The sequence below is a fragment of the Eleutherodactylus coqui genome, chromosome 1 (assembly GCF_035609145.1).
Source record: "Eleutherodactylus coqui strain aEleCoq1 chromosome 1, aEleCoq1.hap1, whole genome shotgun sequence".
NCBI classification, from domain to species: Eukaryota; Metazoa; Chordata; class Amphibia; order Anura; family Eleutherodactylidae; genus Eleutherodactylus; species Eleutherodactylus coqui.
Window position 1 is genome coordinate 360,945,554 of NC_089837.1, and position 21,925 is coordinate 360,967,478.

At 44.8% G+C, this 21,925-nt stretch overlaps 1 pseudogene; it reads left to right on the forward strand.

Annotated features, from left to right (window-relative positions):
• Positions 1-21,654, forward strand: part of LOC136577853 (interleukin-18 receptor 1-like) — a 106,137-nt pseudogene extending 84,483 nt beyond the window's left edge.
• Positions 21,655-21,925: the final 271 nt, after the last annotated feature.

Consider the following 21,925-nt stretch of genomic DNA (forward strand, 5'->3'; position numbering starts at 1 on the left):
CCACGTCCTTTCGGCGTTCGGATTCTTTGTTTGTGATACCGGACGGTCCGAGACATGGTCTTGCGGCATCAAAAGTGACGATTGCCGGTTGGATTCGTTCGGCGGTGGTGGAGGCCTATCGGGTTAAAGGTGAGACACCGCCATTTCAGGTGACAGCACACTCTGCCAGAGCGGTGGGGGCTTCATGGGCGGTCAGTCATGGTGCCACAGTGTCACAGGTGTGTAAGGCGGCTACCTGGGCATCCCTACACACTTTTTAAAAGTTCTATCAAATGCATACGTTTGAATCAGCCGACGCTTCGCTGGGTCGAAAAGTTTTACAGACGGCTGTAAACTGACCGCATGTGTTTTTGATTTATTTTGTACCTCACCCTCGGGGATGGCTGTGGGATGTCCCACGGTCTTTGCTGTGTACCCCAATGACACAAGGGAGAAAAGAGGATTTTTTACTCACCGTAAAATCTCTTTCTCGTCTCCTCATTGGGGGAAACAGCACCCACCCCTCTTTCTTTTATATGACACAGTTGGTGGTCCTAGTTGGACTCCAGATTCTGTAGGATGCAAATGGTGCAGTGTTTTTCATTACAGTTATGATTTGTTGGTGTGTCATATTACTAACTATTGGTGTCTCGCTGTTCCTGCATGTCTACTCCTACTGCTGGCATGACAAACTAATTAGCCTGGTGTCGGCAGGAGGCATATAGCCAGAGGGCGGAGCTAATACTTTTTGTGCTTAGTGTCTCCTCCTAGTGGCAGTAGCTACTGTATATCCCATGGTCTTTACTGTGTCCCCCAATGACAACACGAGAAAGAAATTTTACGGTGAGTAAAAAATCCTCTTATCTTCTAGGTCATCGTTATAGATTTCTAAGAAGATGATATGTACTTTAGGTCTATTATACAATTCAGACTCTAGAGATGCTAGATGATAACTGTTGACACTGGAAATTTTATTCAGCCCGATTACAAAAAAATTAAATTCTCAATATAGTTGGGAAAGCAGAGCTAACCGATGATTCTGATTTAACTTGATGTCACAGGCAGACAGGGATATGTAAGGCAGTTCTTCAAAATGAGGGCTTCAACATAGATCCTTGTATATTATATTAACTTCATTCTGTAATGTAAGTCAGGGGCGTACATAGCAACCATGGGGCTACATAGCAAAACGTAGAATTCGGAGCACCCCATAAAAAAATTATATTAGACTCAGCATATCTACAACACAGTGGGTTTAGAAACAGCGACTCAGCTCTAGAATACTTCTATATAGTGCAGTCATTATGTCATAGTCAGATAGCAGTTCTACATAGTGATTACAGTACAGTTGCCTCTAGTGATCACAAGTAGTGTCTTCTCTAATTAGTGATGCGCATTTTTGGTTTTGCTCTTTATCTGGGCCTAGATGAACCTCTCAGTAACCCCCATAATACTAGTCTCTCCTCTGTGGCTTCACCATAGTACTAGACTAGTGTGTGTTCTATGACCCCACAAAGCACTGGTGTCCCCTCTGTGTGGTTCCACAAGGTAATGGAGTTCCCTCTGTGTGGCCCCAGAAGAGGTTCACAGGCTACAGTCCCCAGAATAATCCAGTGGGCAGCCAGATGCAGCAGTGATGAGAGGACAGGAATAAGACCAGACAGGAGTGTGGAAAAAAATGTGGAGCCAAGACAGACATATGTAATAGGAAGGGGGAGATCAGACATCGAGTGTTGAACATGAACACCAGAATCAGACCATAGAACAACAACTATGGTTGCTTTGAGCCACTGCTAGCCATTACCATAGCCATGTAAAGACATTTAGCTAGTCACTATTGAGATACATATTATCAATGTTCTGTGCAGATGATAATATGTATTTTTTTCTTCACTCAGATGGGAAAGAATATGATGCTTATCTGTCTTTTGAAAGTTCTTCAACCTATTAATCCAATGAAAGACATTTTGCATTTCACACTCTTGCTCCAATCTTGGAAAATTGTTTTGGTTACAAATTGTTCATCTTTGAAAGAGATGTAGTTTCAGGGAGGCATACCGCATACCCTAAACCGACTCCTCTGTATGCCACCTGATAACATGCTCCCTGACCTATTGACTGCAATCCCTGCTAGCCATCATAAACCGCTCCTGCAGTCACACTGTTTCTGCCGTCACACGGCCAAACATCTGACCATTGTTTGTGTATAGAATCCCTCACTCTCCACCTCCCCATACCGTGCAGATCTCCAGCCCCTTTACCTTCTGTATCACCCCATTATCTGTAGTATGTAAGCTCGTTGGAGCAGGACCCTCACCCCTATTGTTTCCACCAACTGATTACGATTGTAACCGTGGTTCTGTAATTTTTTGTACTTTTGTCTTTCTGTATTCCCCCTGTCTATGTAAGCGCTGCGGAATATGTTGGCGCTATACAAATAAAGATTATTATTATAGTTCCTGGAGGAGGTAAAGATTAATTGATGTTTTTCAGTTGAATTCAATGAATGGCTGAGCGCTGCCTCTGATTGGCTGAGCACTGTGGCCAATCACAGGTATTACTCAGCTGTCATTCAATGAATGGCTGAGCACTGCCTGTGATTGGCTAAGCGCTCAGCCAATCAGACCCAGCACTTTCAGGAGGCAGGGATTTTTAAATTCCCGGCCAGCAGAAAGTGCTTCAGAACAGTGCTGGTGAGCCAGCGAGAAGATAGGCCGGAGCCCCTACAGTGGCAGAGAGGTGATGTATATATTTTTTTTATTTTTTACAGCAGGTAGGGATAATTTTCAGGGAAGGGCTTATATTTCAAGCCGTTTCCTGAAAATTACTGTGGGGCTTGCCTGAATCCCATTCAAAGCAATGGGAAACAATGGGAGAAAATTGTGATCCTCTGCCACAGCAGTCCCCACGGGCATTCCCCTCATCACTGAACACTGTGACAGTGACAGTGATAAGGGGACTCCCCGCCGGAAATCTTTACGTGCAGCACGAACCTTCCCAGCGCACGGATGTCCTATCTTTTGCAGGTGCCACAGCTTTCACAGCTCTCACAGCTGTGGCAGAAGTCACGGCATTCTGCTTCTCTTTTCAATGGGGCTAGCGCTGCTGCCGCTGGCCCCATTGAAAAGACTGGCGATATGCCGGCGTCATGCCGATATCCCGGCGTGATGCTAGCTTTTTTCTCGCACTGCGATGCAAGACTTTAACTTTAGTCTTGCAGCACAGTGGAGAAAAAAACGCCAGTGGGTGTCCACCCTTACTTTGAGGATGTGGCAATTAGCATGGCTATAGCTCTTGTATCTCCATGACAAAATTACGAAGTTCTATTGATCAACATCTTCATCATTGTCTCTCTCCTCCTCACACAATTCACAAATGGGAGACTATACATCTCTAAAATGAAATACTGCTATCGATCAAAGGAGAAATTAGTAACTAAAATTTGTACATTCACCCAGCAGGCCTCTCCTTGATGTCATTAGGGGAGGTTGGGCGTGGGGTGCAGTTTAGACATGCCTTTAAAACTGAGGACACACACATTCCAAAATTGTCAGACCAAGGAGCTTTGTCTGATACCAGACTCTCCATATTTCCATGTGCTCCTCATAGTATTTGAACAGACTTCATAAAACTGGTATTTCTATTATTATATCTAGAGATGAGCGAGCACACTCGTTCGAGCATTAGGGTACTCGAGATGCTCATTACTCGAGATGAACACCACACGGTACTCAAGTCAATTGCATTTCCTTCCCCGCATGTTTAGCGCCATTTTCTAGCCAATAGACATGCAGAGAAGTCATTACCACTTCCTGCTGTGACGTGCCAGCCCTCCCCCCCCCCCACCCACAGTAGTGAGTGGCTGGGCCGTTCCGGTGACTGCCGAGTACTTAAACTGGTCCCGGCTGCGGCTCGCCTCAGACACATGCTGGTAGAGGTTAGGGATAGTGCTGCTGCAGATATAGGGACAGTGTGAGAGTAGGATCCTGTCATCAAGAACCCCAACGGTCCTTCTTAGGGCTAGTCCACAGCGTGTGCATTACTGTTGTGGCTGGCTGGGAGCAGTAGTGCACCTATTTTTTTTTTTTTAAGCATCTCGGGCTGTGCAGGGCATTTCAACTATAGCGTTCTTAGTCTACAGTGTATTACGCAGAGTTTAGGGACAGAGATGCCTATATAGAGAAAGTTTTACAGGACTCCTGATCTTCTGTGCAAGAACCCCAACGTACAACCAACTCTCACTGTGACACTGCACTCTAACATTTCCTAGCCTACTGCAAACGACTTCAGTTATACTGTTCCGTGTCTGCAGTGCATAACGCAGAGTGTAGAGACACAGCTACTTATATAGGGAAAGTTATACAGTCCTGATCCTCCATGCAAGAACCCCAACGGTCCTTCTTAGGGCTACATCTCACCGTGTGCATTATAGTTGTGGCTGGCTGGGAGCAGTAGTGCATCAATTTTTGTATTACGCATCTAGGCCTTTTCCTAACCTTTCAGTAATAGTGTTCTCAGCCTGCAGTGCCGTACAACCAGCTCTCACCGTGAAACTGCACTCTAACATTTCCTAGTCTACTGCAAACAACTTCAGTTATACCGTTCTGTGTCTGCAGTGCATTCGACAGTGGTCTTACCGCTAAACAGTACTGTAATATTTCCCGGGCCACTGCAAAGTATTTTAGCTCTGCCGCTGTGCAGAGCGTCTCACAATACCCTTTTCTTGGTGGGGTTGAGATAGCCGCAGTTACCAGCACTATCCACAGGCTTTAGAGTCTTCTCCCACTCCATACACCCTTTATTATCTACAAGTCTCTGCCAGTGGTAAATTACCCCTAGGTATCAGCGGAAGACAGCGGGTTAATTTTTTAAGGTCACAGCATAGAGCCTTCGCTATGTACAAGTCTGTGTGTGCATTGAATTAAGCCACAGTTGTCAGTGCTGTACAGTGAGGTAATTTATTTAATCCGCCATAATGAGGAGTAGGGGTAAGGGTCAAGGACGTGGACGCGAACGCCCAAGTGAGGGTGTGGGCACAGGCTGAGTTCCTGGGCAAGGTTAATCACAGCCGGCTGCTGCGGTATTAGGAGAGAGGCAAGTTTCTGGGCTCCCCAGCTTCATATCACAATTTACGGGTCCGCGTGGTAGACCTTTATTACAAACAGAGCAGTGCGAGCAAGTCCTGTCGTGGATGGCAGTAAACACGTCCAGCAATGTATCAACCACCCAGTCTTCTACACAGTCCACTACTCCCAGCCTAGGGACTGCAACTCTGAATCCTCTGGCTGCTCCTCCTTCCTCCCAGCCTCCTCACTCCATGAAAATGACATATTCTGAGCAGGCAGACTCCCAGGAACTGTTCTTGGGTCCCTGCCATGAGTGGGAAAAAACGGTTCCTCTCTCACCTGAGGAGTTTGTCGTGACCGATGCCCAACCTTTGGAAAGTTCCCAGGTCCAGGTGCTGAGGCTGGGGACTTCCGGCAACTCTCTCAAGAACTTTATGTGGAGGAGGATGATAAGACACAGTTGTCTGTCAGTTAGGTAGTAGTAAGGGCAGTAAGTACAAGGGAGGAGCGCACAGAGGATTCGCAGGAAGAGCAGTTCAACGATGAGGTAACTGACCCCACCTGGCTTGCTAAGCCTACTGAGGACAGGGCTTCAGAGAGGGAGGCAACTGCAGCAGCAGGACAGGTTGGAAGAGGCAGTGGAGTAACCAGGGGTAGAGGCAGGGCCAGAGCGAAGAATCCCCCAACTGTTTCCCAAAGCACCCCCTCGCGGCAAGCCTCCGTGCACAGGGCTAGGTGTTCAAACGTGTGGATGTTTTTTAGTGAGAGTGCGGACGACCGACAAACTGTGGTGTGCAACCTGTGTCGCACCAAGATCAGCCGGGGAGCCACCACTACCAGCCTCACCCCCACCAGCATGCGCAGGCATATGATGGCCAAACACCCCACAAGGTGGGACGAAGGCCATTCACCGCCTCTGGGTCACACCATTGCCTCTTCCCCTGTGTCCTAACCTGCCACACAGATCCAATCCTCTTCCCAGGACACAGGCACGAGCGCATTCCGGCCTGCACCCACACCCTCACCTCCGCCGTCCTCCACTCCATCCAGCAATGTCTCTCAGTGCAGTGTTCAGTTGTCGCTAACACAAGCATTGGAGCAAAAGCACAAATACGCCGCCACCCACCCGTATGCAGAAGCTTTAAACGTGCACATTGCTAAATTAATCAGCCTGGAGATGCTGCCGTACGGGCTTGTGGAAACGGAGGCTTTCAAAAACATGATGGCTGCGGCGGTCCCACGCTACTCGGTCCCCAGTTACCACTATTGTTCCTATTGTGCCGTCCCAGCCCTACACCAGCACGTCTCCTGCAACATAAATCGTGCCCTCACCAACGCGGTTACTGGGAAGGTGCACTTAACCATGGACACATGGACAAGTACTGGCAGGCAGGGCCACTATATCTCCCTGACCGCACATTGGGTGAACTTGGTGAAGGCTGGGACCGAGTCAGAGCCTGGGACACCTCACTTCCTACCCACACCCAGAATAGCGGGTCCTACCTCAGTGCTGGTATCTGCGGCGTTCTATGCCACCTGCTCCAAACCCTCCCCCTCCTCTGCCACCTCTACCTCTCAATTAAGAAGTGTGAGTGCGTCGCCAGCAGTCAGTAGCGTGCGGCATGGCAGCACAGCGGTGGGCTAGCGTCAGCAAGCCGTGCTGAAACTAATCAGCTTAGGTGACAAAAGGCACACGGCCCCCGAGCTTCTGCAGGATCTGACAGAGCAGACCGACCTCTGGCTTTCGCCGCTGAGCCTCCACCAGGGCATGGTCGTGTGGGACAATGGCCGTAACCTGGTGGCAGCTCTGCAGCTCGGCAGCCTCACACACGAGCCATGCCTGGCCCACGACTTCAATATGGTGGTTCAGCAGTTTCTGAAAAACTACCCCCACTTGTCTGAACTGCTCGGCAAGGTGCGCCGTGTCTGTGCACATTTCCGCAAGTCCACCATGGACACTGCCACTCTGAGGACCCTGCAACGTTAGTTTCAGATGCCAGAGCACCGACTGCTGTGCGACATGCCCACATGCTGGAACATTCTATGCTGCACATGTTGGCCAGGCAGTACGAAAAGTGTAGAGCAATAGTGGAATACCAGCTGCAATATGGGCGGCAGAGTGGTAATCAGCCTCCGCAATTCTTTACTAAGGAGTGGGGATGGATGGCAGATATCTGCCTGGTCCTCGGAAACTTTGAGGGGTCTACCCAGATGTTGAGCGGCGATGTTGCAATCATTAGTGTTACCATCCCGCTGCTTTGCCTGCTGAGATGTTTACTGCTAAGCATAAAGGCAGACGCTTTGCGGTTGGAACAGGAAACGAGGGATGACAGTATGTCGCTTGATAGCCAGACCACCCTCATGTCTATATCTTGCGTTTTGGAGGAGGAGGAGAAGGAGGAGGGAAAAGAGACAGCTGGCCACACTGCTTGCCTCTCATCTGTTCAGCATGTATGGGCTGTAGAGGAGCATCCCGAAAGTCATCTTCCTAGTGAAGACAGCGATGTGTTGCGTACTGGGACCCTGGCACACATGGCTGACTTTATGTTAGTTAGGCTGCCTCTCTCGTGACCCTCGCGTTAGACGCATTCTGGCGAACACGGAGCACTGAGTGTACACCCTTCTCAACCCACGGTATAAGGAGAACCTTTCCACTCTTATTCCTGAAGAGGAAAGGGGTACGAGAGTGATGCAATACCACAGGGCCCTGGTGGAAAAAGTTATGCTAAAGTTCCCATCTGACAGCGTTAGTGGCAGAAGACGCAGTTCAGAGGGCCAAGTAGCAGGGAAGGAGCAGGGATCAGGCAGGGGAACACTCTCCAAGGCCTTTGCCAGCTTTATGGATCCCCGCAAGACTGTGTCACCACTTCCCAGTCAAGGCTGAGTCGGAGGGAGCACTATAAAAAGATGGTGAGGGAGTACGTAGCCGATCATACCACCGTCCTCCGTGATGCCTCTTCTACATACAACTATTGGGTGTCAAAGCTGGACATGTGGCACGAACTTGTGCTGTACGCCCTGGAGGTGCTGGCCTGCCTTGCCGCTAGCGTCTTGTCAGAGAGGGTGTTTAGTGCAGCTGGGGGAATCATCATGGATGATTCCCCCAGAAGAGGCAGCGCTGACACCCGCAGGCAGTGATTGTCCTTGGTTCTCAGTAGTGTGGTGCTTAGCTAAGATGTGCCAGCGCATGTGCCTTGCTAATGAGGGTTTGTCTGAAGTAAATTGTTAGGGGGTGATGCCAGAGCCTTGCCCCCATTTTGCCTTAATAGTGGGACCTGGGAGCCTCAGATGCAGCCATGCATGCTGCCCCTGCCTTTCCCTATCAGTTTCTGTGGTGTTTCCATGACTTTCTGATCTTTTCAGGTGTTATGGCAGCAAAGTGTTTTAGGGCATGCTAGACTGTGTCTGGCTGTAACTTAGGCTCCATATTCTAGGAGTGCAGGATGTGAGGATCCAGGAATGGTCTGCCCAAGTGCTCTATTACAAACTTCAGTGTATAAAACAAAGGTATTGGATATTCCAAGGAAGCACATACAAACCATTGTGTTATAATACAGTACAAGTAGAAGTTCCTGAACTTAAATATGGCAGTAAGCTGAAATAAAGACCAATGGGCAATGGTCCACAGGATATTAAAAGGAAGCTAAGCGGAAAAAAAGACAACAATATTCTATAAATATACCAAAGATAAAGTCATAGCCCGGGTATATTCATCATGGACATGTATCCGATCCATCAGTTAACTATTGCATATGGATATGTTAGAGCCAAACGAGAAGGAGAAGAGCAGCACTCCAGGGAATAGTATCAAAGAGAAACCTTTATTGTGCCCACAGACAACATTTCAACCCTAGTTACACGGGTCTTTGTCAAGTCCTAATTACCATATACAGACTCCCAACATTTAAAGCAACCATAGCTCCACCCTCATCAATCAAATGCAATGCATCATTAAACAATTAACCAATTAAAATAGACCTTCAACAATTGGGTGGATTAGTGTGGAGATACACATGCAGGGTATAAGTAAATAATTAAGCATATACAAGAGTGCCATACCACATGTTGTAGTCTCAAGAGACTGAATCAGCCCATCCTAGTCCATAACGGGGGTATCGCGTACTGATGATGTCAGCAGCGTCATTAAATGGCTCGCATTGATGGAGATATTCCTTCTCTGTATTCATTTACGTTAAGTCCCGATATACTGTAACCGCGCATGTGCGGGAATTCAATGTTCTCGCACGATCTACTGCGTCCCCTTAACGCAACAGGCGTAGGTCTACGCAAACAGCGTACAGGGTACACAGCCTCCTATATAGAGTACAACCCACTTCTAACACAATGTTAAACTACGGCTAAGTGCTGATGTGTAGAGTCTGCGCATGTGCGGAGAATTAATCTTCTCGTATGGCCTGCTGTATAGCGTCTAACATACTGAGCGTAATATCCCGCTAGATATGGAAACCGGAGCGGTACTAAAATTATAGTCCGCTCACACTGAGCCAATAAAGCGCAACAAAACTCTCTCATTTCAGCGCACATTCTATACAAGGGTAAAAATAACCATATTTTAATCAGTGTCAAAAAAAACAAAACAACAAAACTGGCCCATTAAATAATCCTAACGCCCTATTATTAATCTAATCTATAACCATAGTATGGAATTTCTCCTGCTAAACGTACAGCAGAGTCATGTATAACAATCGCCACTGTACACAATAAGGAAGTATATTGATGTTACAATATATTGCATGGTCCATTCTCTATAACACTCATGCCTTGAATGCATTACAACATTACTATATGACACAAAAACAATTAATAGTTTTGAATGCTTATACGTTTTATTCAGACCAATTATACATAGAATAATAGGTCAAATATAGAATTTCATAAATGTATATGGTGTCCACTTTCACTATTCCACCCAAAAGGATCTAAAAGGAAAGAAAAGAGAATTAAAATCAATGATCAAATAGCAACATATGAATCTAGAAACCAAGCGTAAATCTTCAGTATGGAAACATACATATCGCACTCAATCACATTAAATAGAGAAGTGGATTGTAATCAAGGTTAAGGCCATTTGGGGCCAGTGCATTGAGCGTAAAAATCCACTTTGCTTCAAGAAGTTTTAACCTCTGCTCCCTGTCCCCACCTCTTATATCCTTGTCCACTGAATCAATAACTCTGAAGCGCATTTGGCTAACAGAGTGATTGAAATCGTCAAAATGTTTTGGGATAGGTAACTCGCGTTTTTTTGTTCCGATGTTGCTTTTATGGTTAGCTATCCTTTTGCGGACCTCTGTGATGGTTTCCCCCACATACAGGAGGCCGCACGGACAGCTAATCAGATATACAACAAAAGAAGACCAGCAGCTGTACCAGCCTCTAATAGCAAAACGTTTACCCGATCGGGGGGGTGTAAAATCGTCGCCCTTAAGCATATTATGGCAGGCTGCACATCCCAGGCATAGAAAATTGCCGTTTCTGATGGGAGCTAGGGTTCTCTGTACAGAACCCGCCGACAAAGAGCATGTAGTGCGGTCCTTCAAATTGCGTGCACGTCTGTACGCCATTATCGGAGGAGCAGCAAATTCTGCAATGCCAGGGTGACAACCGGCCAGAACATACCAATGTTTCTTTAAAATATGTCGTATCTCCTTGCTGCAAGGTCCATATGTTGACACAAACGGTATGCGATTTGTAGTCAGGGCCATTTTTGTGGAGGAAACAAGGGTGGAAGCACGATCTACCTGTTGAACTCTATCCATATGTCCAACCAGCAAATCATGTGGATAGCCTCTGGAGGAAAATTTCTTATACATCATCTCAAGGCGTGCATCAAAATACTCATCTGTTACCACCCGCCGGACCCTGAGCATCTGGCTCCAAGGTAGTGACTTAATCACGGCCGGCGGGTGGCAACTGGAGTAGTGCAACAAATTGTTCCGATCTGTAGGCTTTGTGTCCAGATCTGTTTTTAGGCAATCCCCTTGTTTAATGACTAAAACATCAAGGAATTGTATGGATGTATGAGATGCTGAAAGCGTAAACTTCAATTCCGGCAAGAAGTTATTCAGTTCACTGTGGAAGGTGTCTAGCTGTTCAAATGACCCATTCCATATGACGAAGACGTCGTCGATGTACCTCCACCATACCTGGGCAAAGGCCCAGGATGGGGAGGTACAGAGACGCGTCTCCTCCATATGGCGCATAAAGATGTTTGCGTAGGATGGGGCCATATTGGACCCCATCAGGGTCCCTTGTATTTGTCGGTAAAACCGATCTCGATAAACAAAAAAATTGTTGGAAAGAACCAACATCAATAGGGTCAGTACCAAGTTCACACACCCTGTTGACAGATTTGAATCAGACAGATAATGACCAACTGCAGCGATACCATTCTCATGTTTGATGATAGTGTATAATGAGGATACGTCAAAGGACGCCAAAATGGCACCCTCATTAATAGTAACCAGACTTAATTTACTCAAGAAGTCGGAAGTATCCTTAATATAGGACATCGCATCAGTTGCGTGTTGGCGAAGCACTCTGTCCAAGAACCGAGACACATTATTGTATACTGAGCCTCGCCCCGACACGATCGGTCGTCCCGGGGGGCATTCAAGATTTTTGTGGATCTTGGGTAGAGTGTAAATCTTAGCCATCACTGGAAATGTAGGAAAAAGGAAGTCAAATAAGCGTTGATCAATCAGTCCTTCATTCCTGGCCTGGTCAAGAACCACTTTTAGTTCACTTAAAGCCTGATTTGTGGGATCCAATGTCAATGGTTCATACACTGACGTATCCGCTAGCTGAGATGCAAGTTCATTGTGATAATAATCCGAGTCCATAATAACTATGGCTCCACCTTTGTCAGCTAGACGGATAGTCAGTGTATCATCATTACTGAGGGATGTGATCGCCTGCCAGTCAATCTTACTCATACTGGAATGTCTTTTGTGACGAAATTGGCGAGCTCGTACATTGACAAAGTCACGATTCACCAATTTGGCATAAGTATCCACAGCTGGATCAACCCCTGGAGGTTGAAACCTACTGGGATTACGCAATCCAATGTTCTGCGATGTAAATCCCTCATTTGTTGTACATGCCATATTTACAGGAGTTTGAACTCCTTCAGAACCTGAAAAATGAGTCCGCAACCTGAACCGTCTCAAAAACTGTCTAATGTCAATGTCCAGCTTAAACCAGTCTATGTCCACAACCGGAACAAAAGAGAGCCCCCTAGAGAGAGCTCGATCCTGTGATGCAGTCAGTGTCTTATATGAAATGTTGACAATAGATACCTCCGTCATCTCCTTGTTCTCGTCCCCGAGCGAGTTTGCACTCTCCTTAGATCTTTTTCGGGAGCGGTTGTGTTTCTTACCGCCTCTTCTCCTTCTCTTGCTCGGAATGTCGTATTTATGCCTTTTGGGGGTCGATGGCCTAAAAAAGGCTCTCCTGTTGATAAAGATGGACCCACCTCCTCAGCAGACTCTGAATCTGCGGATGACCACCCAAATTGGGATCTGCCCCAACATGGTCTTCTTTGTCTGGGGTTCCTTCTTGCACGCGTTCTGCCCTGTTGTGCATTAGGGCTTTTTTGCCAATTGTATATCACTCCAGACAAGTAATCTTGTTCATCTCTTGCCCACTTATTGCGTTTGGTATGTTCCACCTCACTTCTATATCTCTGTGAGGCCACTTTGATTTTATCAATACAATTTTTCATTTCCTGCTCAGGAAGCATGGTCTGGATTTCATGTTCCATCGATGTTATATTGGCTGATACTTTCGTGATTTCCTCCTGTAGAAACTCTAAATTGAGCAGCATTAGATCAAACGCAAATTTATTAGCGATACAAACAAATTTCTCTAAAAACGCCTCATTATCAGAGAACAAGGTGGGACGGGTATGTGGTCGTAAACCTCTTGGAAGCGTCTGTGCGACATAATATTCACGTAAAGTCATAGAATGTAGTTTTAGAGAGATTAAATGCTTACTCATAGATTCATACTTGCGTAAATGAACTTTGACATCCGGTGTACTGAAGAGGGTATTATCCTTTTCTGAGCCTGCAATAATGCGAACTGCATCATCCGCTGTATATGAAAAAACTCTGGGCTGACCAGATTCCCCAACTGGTCTGTTAGTTAAATTGGATCCTTCATGTGGTGCCCACAAGGTGGTGTGTGTGCTGTGACAAATTGGCTTTTATTCATTACGGTTACTATGGATCCGGAGTCACGGGCACCACATGAAGGATCCAATTTAACTAACAGACCAGTTGGGGAATCTGGTCAGCCCAGAGTTTTTTCATATACAGCGGATGATGCAGTTCGCATTATTGCGGGCTCAGAAAAGCATAATACCCTCTTCAGTACATCGGATGTCAAAGTTCATTTACGCAAGTATGAATCTATGAGTAAGCATTTAATCTCTCTAAAACTACATTCTATGACTTTGCGTGAATATTATGTCGCACAGATTCCAAGAGGTTTACGACCACATCAGTAACGGGAAAAATTTTCGAGGGGATTCTGAGAGACGCCATCGATGAGTACCTCAAGGAGATTAAGGGAATAACTCCTCACCAGCATGGATTCATGAAGGGTCGCTCATGTCAGACAAATCTGATCAGTTTCTACGATGAAGTAAGCTCTAAGCTGGACCAGGGAGAATCTATTGATCTTGTATATCTGGACTTCTCTAAAGCATTTGACACCGTGCCACATAATAGGCTAATATACAAAATGAGGCAGCTCGGACTGGGCGAAAACGTGTGTAAGTGGGTAAAAAATTGGCTCAACGATAGAAAGCAGAGGGTGGTAATAAATGGTTCGTACTCTGATTGGACCACAGTCGCTAGCGGGGTGCCACAGGGTTCAGTATTAGGCCCCACTCTGTTCAACATATTTATTAATGACCTGATAGAGGGGCTGCACAGCAAAATATCAATATTTGCAGATGACACAAAATTATACAATATAATTAATGCAACGGAGGACAATGTGCGGCTACAAACGGACCTGGATAAGCTGGGGGCTTGGGCAGAAAAATGGCAAATGAAGTTCAATGTTGAAAAATGTAAGACTATGCACATGGGCAAGAGGAACGGATGTCACAAATATTCACTTAATGGGGTACCACTAGGGAAAAGTGATATGGAAAAGGATCTGGGGGTATTAGTGGATAATAGACTAAACTGGAGTAACCAATGCCAGTCAGCCGCTGCAAAGGCAAATAAAGTCTTGGGGTGCATCAAAAGAGGTATAGGGGCGAAGGACGAGAACATTATCCTTCCATTATATAAGGCACTTGTCAGACCTCACATGGAATACTGCTTACAATTCTGGACACCGGTGCTCAGGAAAGATGTCACAGTGCTTGAGGGGGTTCAAAGAAGAGCGACTAAACTAATACATGGAATGACGGGACTGGAATACCCAGAGAGGCTGTCCAAATTGGGACTATTTACTCTAGAAAAAAGAAGGTTAAGAGGCGACCAAATAACCATGTATAAGTACATGAGGGGACAACACATGGATCTCTCCCGCGATCTGTTTACACCCAGGACCACGGCGGTAACAAGAGGACATCCGCTACGATTAGAGGAAAGTAGGTTTCATCACCAACACAGAAAGGGGTTCTTTACTGTAAGAGCAGTTAGACTGTGGAACTCTCTACCGGAGGAAGTGGTGATGGCAAAATCCATAGAGGAGTTTAAAAGGGGACTTGATGTCTTTCTGGAGAAGGATATTACAGGATATAAATTTTAGGTTAAGTGTCAATCCTGGTATATAGGCAGGTAGGAACTATTAGGGGTTGATCCAGGGAACAGTCTGATTGCCATTAGGGAGTCGGGAAGGAATTTTTTCCCCAAAAGGGCTAATTGACTTCTGGCCTTGGGGTTTTTTGCCTTCCTCTGGATCAACACAGTAGGATAGACAGGCTGGACTAGATGGACAATGTCTTCATTCGGCCTTACATACTATGTTACTATGTTACTATACCCGTCCCACCTTGTTCTCTGATAATGAGGCGTTTTTAAGAAATGTGTTTGTATCGCTAATAAATTTGCATTTGATCTAATGCTGCTCAATTTAGAGTTTCTACAGGAGGAAATCACGAAAGTATCAGCCAATATAACATCGATGGAACATGAAATCCAGGCCATGCTTCCTGAGCAGGAAATGAAGAATTGTATTGATAAAATCAAAGTGGCCTCACAGAGATATAGAAGTGAGGTGGAACATACCAAACGCAATAAGTGGGCAAGAGATGAACAAGATCACTTGTCTGGAGTGATATACAATTGGCAAAAAAGCCCTAATGCACAACAGGGCAGAACGCCTGCAAGAAGGAACCCCAGACAAAGAAGACCATGTTGGGGCAGATCCCAATTTGGGTGGTCATCCGCAGGTTCAGAGTCTGCTCAGGAGGTGGGTCCATCTTTATCAACAGGAGAGCCTTTTTTAGGCCATCGACCCCCGAAAGGCATAAATACGACATTCCGAGCAAGAGAAGGAGAAGAGGCGGTAAGAAACACAACCGCTCCCGAAAAAGATCTAAGGAGAGTGCAAACTCGCTCGGGGACGAGAACAAGGAGATGACGGAGGTATCTATTGTCAACATTTCATATAAGACACTGACTGCATCACAGGATCGAGCTCTCTCTAGGGGGCTCTCTTTTGTTCCGGTTGTGGACATAGACTGGTTTAAGCTGGACATTGACATTAGACAGTTTTTGAGACGGTTCAGGTTGCGGACTCATTTGTCAGGTTCTGAAGGAGTTCAAACTCCTGTAAATATGGCATGTACAACAAATGAGGGATTTACATCGCAGAACATTGGATTGCGTAATCCCAGTAGGTTTCAACCTCCAGGGGTTGATCCAGCTGTGGATACTTATGCCAAATTGGTGAATCGTGACTTTGTCAATGTACGAGCTCGCCAATTTCATCACAAAAGACATTCCAGTATGAGTGAGATTGACTGGCAGGCGATCACATCCCTCAGTAATGATGATACACTGACTATCCGTCTAGCTGACAAAGGTGGAGCCATAGTTATTATGGACTCGGATTATTATCACAATGAACTTGCATCTCAGCTAGCGGATACGTCAGTGTATGAACCATTGACATTGGATCCCACAAATAAGGCTTTAAGTGAGCTAAAAGTGGTTCTTGACCAGGCCAGGAATGAAGGACTGATTGATCAACGCTTATTTGACTTCCTTTTTCCTACATTTGCCGTGATGGCTAAGATTTACACTCTACCCAATATCCACAAAAATCTTGAATGCCCCCCGGGACGACCGATCGTGTCAAGGTGTTAAGGACCGTTACACATGACCGGACACTAACCTTTCAAGCCTTGGATTCCAAATTAGTTCATACCTGGATGCATCAGAGAGGCCAAAAACTATATGATTTATAGTAATTAGCTCTCACAGATATGTAGAGATGAGCCGCGGCAAGTATTCAGCCCACTCTGCTTAAGGCGCGTACACTGAAAGTTTATTCACTTTGGTATAGTTCTAATACAGGCAAGGAATACGTCATTAGTCATGGGGTTAATCTCATTGGGTTAGAAAAACATTAAGAATCATGCATTGTTTAGTGAGAATATATCTGTTATGTTCTCAAGCGTCTGTTTCTCTTCAGCGTTATCTCGTCCTCCCTGGTCCTCCCTTGTATTCACTTTGTTATTCAGGTGGTTGCAGCACAGTCAGTTCCCTTGTCCAAGTCTTTCTGAAGGTGTGGGAGGACTTTTTCTGATAACAGCTGTGTCCAGACTTGGTTCTCATGAAAAAGAACAGAGAGACACATCATTACACATTGCACCGAATCTCCTGCTCTAAAGCTATTTCTGCTTGAATAATTGTTTCACTACACACAAGCTTATTTACATCTTATAATGCTCCATTTTGTATCTAGCGGCCATTTTGAGACAGATTCTTCCATTTTATGAGCCTGTCCTTTTCAGAGGCGAGGCTCAGTATACAATAATGTGTCTCGGTTCTTGGACAGAGTGCTTCGCCAACACGGAACTGATGCGATGTCCTATATTAAGGATACTTCCGAATTCTTGAGTAAATTAATTCTAGTTACTATTAATGAGGGTGCCATTTTGGCGTCCTTTGACGTATCCTCATTATACACTATCATCAAACATGAGAATGGTATTGCTGCAGTTGGTCATTATCTGTCTGATTCAAATCTGTCAACAGGGTGTGTTCCCACCTTTCCCCATTGCAAATAGTGCAGAGGGGTGGAGAGGAGGCAGAGAGGGGGGCGGGAGCTCAGTTCCTGCACTTGGCTCTTCCATCCTCCCCGCCCCTGCACACGAGGACAACGTATATCGGCGTGGCGTGAAAACCGAGCCGATATACGTTCGTGTGACTTCACCCTTAGCCAAATGCGCTTCAGAGTTATTGATTCGGTGGACAAGGATATAAGAGGTGGGGACAGGGAGCAGAGGTTAAAACTTCTTGAAGCAAAGTGGATTTTTACGCTCAATGCACTGGCCCCAAATGGCCTTAACCTTGATTACAATCCACTTCTCTATTTAATGTGATTGAGTGCGATATGTATGTTTCCATACTGAAGATTTACGCTTGGTTTCTAGATTCATATGTTGCTATTTGATCATTGATTTTAATTCTCTTTTCTTTCCTTTTAGATCCTTTTGGGTGGAATAGTGAAAGTGGACACCATATACATTTATGAAATTCTATATTTGACCTATTATTTTATGTATAATTGGTCTGAATAAAACGTATAAGCATTCAAAACTATTAATTGTTTTTGTGTCATATAGTAATGTTGTAATGCATTCAAGGCATGAGTGTTATAGAGAATGGACCATGCAATATATTGTAACATCAATATACTTCCTTATTGTGTACAGTGGCGATTGTTATACAAGACTCTGCTGTACGTTTAGCAGGAGAAATTCCATACTACGGTTATAGATTAGATCAATAATAGGGCGTTAGGATTATTTAATGGGCCAGTTTTGTTGTTCTGTTTTTTTTGACACTGATTAAAATATGGTTATTTTTACCCTTGTATAGAGTGTGCGCTGAAATGCACTTGTTGCGCTAGAGAGGGTTTTGTTGCGCTTTATTGGCTCAGTGTGAGCGGCCTATAATTTTAGTACCGCTCTGGTTTCCATATCTAGCGGGATATTACGCTCAGTATGTTAGACGCTATACAGCAGGCCATACGAGAAGATTAATTCTCCGCACATGCGCAGACTCTACACATCGGCACTTAGCCGTAGTTTAACATTGTGTTAGAAGTGGGCTGTACTCTATATAGGAGGCTGTGTACCCTGTACTCTGTTTGCGTAGACCTACGCCTGTTGCGTTAAGGGGACGCAGTAGATCGTGCGAGAACATTGAATTCCCGCACATGCGCGGTTACAGTATATCGGGACTTAGCGTAAATGAATACAGAGAAGGAATATCTCCATCAATGCGAGCCATTTAATGACGCTGCTGACATCATCAGTACGCGATACCCCCGGTATGGACCAGGATGGGCTGATTCATTCTCTTGAGACTACAACATGTGGTATGGCACTCTTGTATATGCTTAATTATTTACTTATACCCTGCATGTGTGTCTCCAAACTAATCCACCCAATTGTTGAAGGTCTATTTTAATTGGTTAATTGTTTAATGATGCACTGCATTTGATTGGTGAGGGTGGAGCTATGGTTGCTTTAAATGTTGGGAGTCTGTATATGGTATTTAGGACTTGACAAAGACCCGTGTAACTAGGGTTGAAACGTTGTCTGTGGGCACAATAAAGGTTTCTCTTTGATACTATTCCCTGGAGTGCTGCTCTTCTCCTTCTCGTTTGGCTCTACTATACATCCGATCCAGGATCCAGGATCGTGTTGGGCGTGCACCGTATATCCAGGATTATCCTTCCTTTCAACACAAGGTGGTGTGTGTGCTGTGACAAATTGGCTTTTATGCATATGGATATGTTAATGCAATTGAGATGAGAACCCAGCACCAGTACTATAACTACACTTATGTGAGGGAAGGTAGTATTTAAATTTATGTCATTTGACTGTAATAAAATTGAATAAAAACTAACAAACCTACACTTTTTCTTCTCTGCAATAACTTTTGTGCCTCAAAGTGTTATTGAAAAATGTATGACCTCTCTAAAGAGAAGTTATAAAAGACATTAAGACAATTAGGGCATTGGTCTAGTAGTAAAACCCAAAAATAGCCATATCCTTAAAGGGCTTAAACAGAAAATCCTAAATTGTCAAATTTGGTTTTAAAAGGACAGAGGGCAATTTTTGTGTTTACGTCTAATATTCCAATAACATGCATTGCCTTGTTTAGAAAAAAATTCTGATAGTCTAACAAAAAATCTGATGTAGAAAGATAACGCAAGTAAGAAATGTAGTCAAGCAAGGAAACTTATGTAACACTGCTAAATCTTCATCATAATAAGTCGTAGCCCACAAACCTGTTTCAGAGATTTTTCAAGATTTTTTAAAAATAGGAAACACTTAAAAACCATTTTATATGTACTACTGTATATGAACCTTCGTACTCAAGGTATATTCAAATACCCACTAACCTACTTTTTCCTCTACTGCAGCTCTGGTTGATGACATGAACTCATTTCTAGAAAAGAGCAGAAGATTAATCGTCATCTTAAACAAAAGCTTCACTTCTTGCAAAGCAATGTATGAACTTGAGAGTGGGTTACACAAAGCAATGGTGGAGAGGAAGATTAAAGTCATTTTGATTGAATTTACTCCTTTAAGTGAACAAGGCTTCCAACTAGAATCTCTGCAACTTCTTAAGATGAAAAATAGAGTCAAATGGAAAGGAAATAAATCAAGAGCTTTAAATTCAGAATTTTGGAAAAAAAATGCAGTATTTAATGCCAGTAAAGCCTATCAAGTTAAGAGACAGTTCACTAGAACTAAAAGCAATGCAGACCACAGATGATGAAAAAGTCTAATTTTGAATGGCTGAATGGACCTGACTCACAATTAAAATGGGCATTAGCTTAACCCCTTAGTGACCAGCCCATTCCTTTTTTACGTCCTAGCTTGCTGGGCCTTATTCCCTGAGGACATAGAAATATGTTTCCTCCTGGGATTAAGGCCCTGCAAGCTGAGGTCGTGACAGCTCCACGCTGCCGGCTTCCGGAGGTAGCCAGCAACCTGGAGCTGCCATTCCAGGCCGGTCACATGATCGCTGGCATTTACCGAATGCCAGCGATCATATAAAAGTTAGTAAAAAGTTTAAAAAAGTTAAAGATTCAGCTGCTCCCAGGTCCCGTCGGCACCTTCTGCGCATGGGTGCCAGACGTCATACGTTGGACACGCGCACAAAAGTCGCGCGCAGCCCGGGAAATTAAAAGATTCTCCTGCTCCCGGCTCCCATGTGTAGCCGAGAGCAGAGGGATGTCACCAGGAGCCACTGTATGCGGTTCCCGGTCACATGATCGCTGCTATCCAATGGATAGCAGCGATCATGTAAAGTAAAAAAAAGTTTTTAAAAAGTTTAAAAAAAAGAAAAAAAAGTTTAGGTTTCATCTCCGTGAGGGGAGATGAAATAACATACCTAAGGCACAGTATTGGTCCGTGGACTTCACCACGGCTTCTGCGCACACGCCCGCCGCCAAGATGGCAGACGCATGTGCAAAAGGCGCAGATTGCCAGGGTAATTTAAAATCTCCCTGCTCCTGGCTACCAAATGTAGCCGTTTCCAATTTTCCAATTGAAAACGGCGATCACGTAAAAGTAAAAGAAGTGGAAATTTCATCTCCAATCACAGATCAGATTCGTGAGGGGAGGTGAAATTACTTACCTCTGGTGATGTCCCCCGACGTGATCTTTATCCACGGACCTTTCCCCTACTTTGGCACATATGCCCATTAGCAAAATGGCGGACGCAAGCGCAAAAGCGGTTGAGGGCCTGGGAAATTCAAAGTTTTCTTGCTCCTGGCTACTAAATTTAGCCAAGAGCCCGGAGCAGTGACTGAGGGCTGCAGTAAGTGGTCCCCAGTCACGTGATTGCCATTATCCAATAGATAATGGCGATTACGTAAAAGTTAAGACACAGTTGAAGTTTGATGCACCTTTCGATTTGAGCCCCCTTGTGCATACAGACATAATATCAAGGCCACAATGGGTATGTCTCTAAAAAAGGGACAAATGGGGGTATCCATTTTGGGGTGAAGGTCTTCATTCCTATGTATGCTGTACAAAAAAAAATGTTTTTAAAATGACACAATTGCCAAAAAAATTAAAATCGTAATTTTTTCCATCTGCTTTGCTCAGATTCATTCAAAAACTGTGGGGTTAAAATATACAGTACACCCCTAGATGAATTCGTTAAGTGGTCTAGTTTTTAAAATGGGGTCATTTGTGGGGGTTCTCTATGGTTTTGCCCGCTCGAGGGTTCTACAAGTGGGCAATGGGGCCTAAAACGCCTTCAAGCAAAATGTCTGTTCTAAAAGCCACCGGCTGCTCCTTTAGTTTTGGGCCCCGCTGTGAATATGGACATAATTTTAGGACTACAATGGGTATGCTTCTGAACACGGGACAAACAGCGGTATCCATTTTGTGGTACAAGTCTTCATTGATATGTATGCTGTACAAAAAAAACAGGTTTAAAAGCGACATAATTGCCAAAAAAATGAAAATCTTAATTTTTTTCCTTCTGCTTTGCTTAGATTCATTCAAAAACTGTGGGGTCAAAATGTGCAACTAGATAAATTTGTTAAGAGGTCTAGTTTTCAAAATAGGGGCCTTTGGGGAGGTTCTCTATCGTTTTGGTCCATCAAGGGCTCTACAATTGGGCAATGCGGCTGAAATC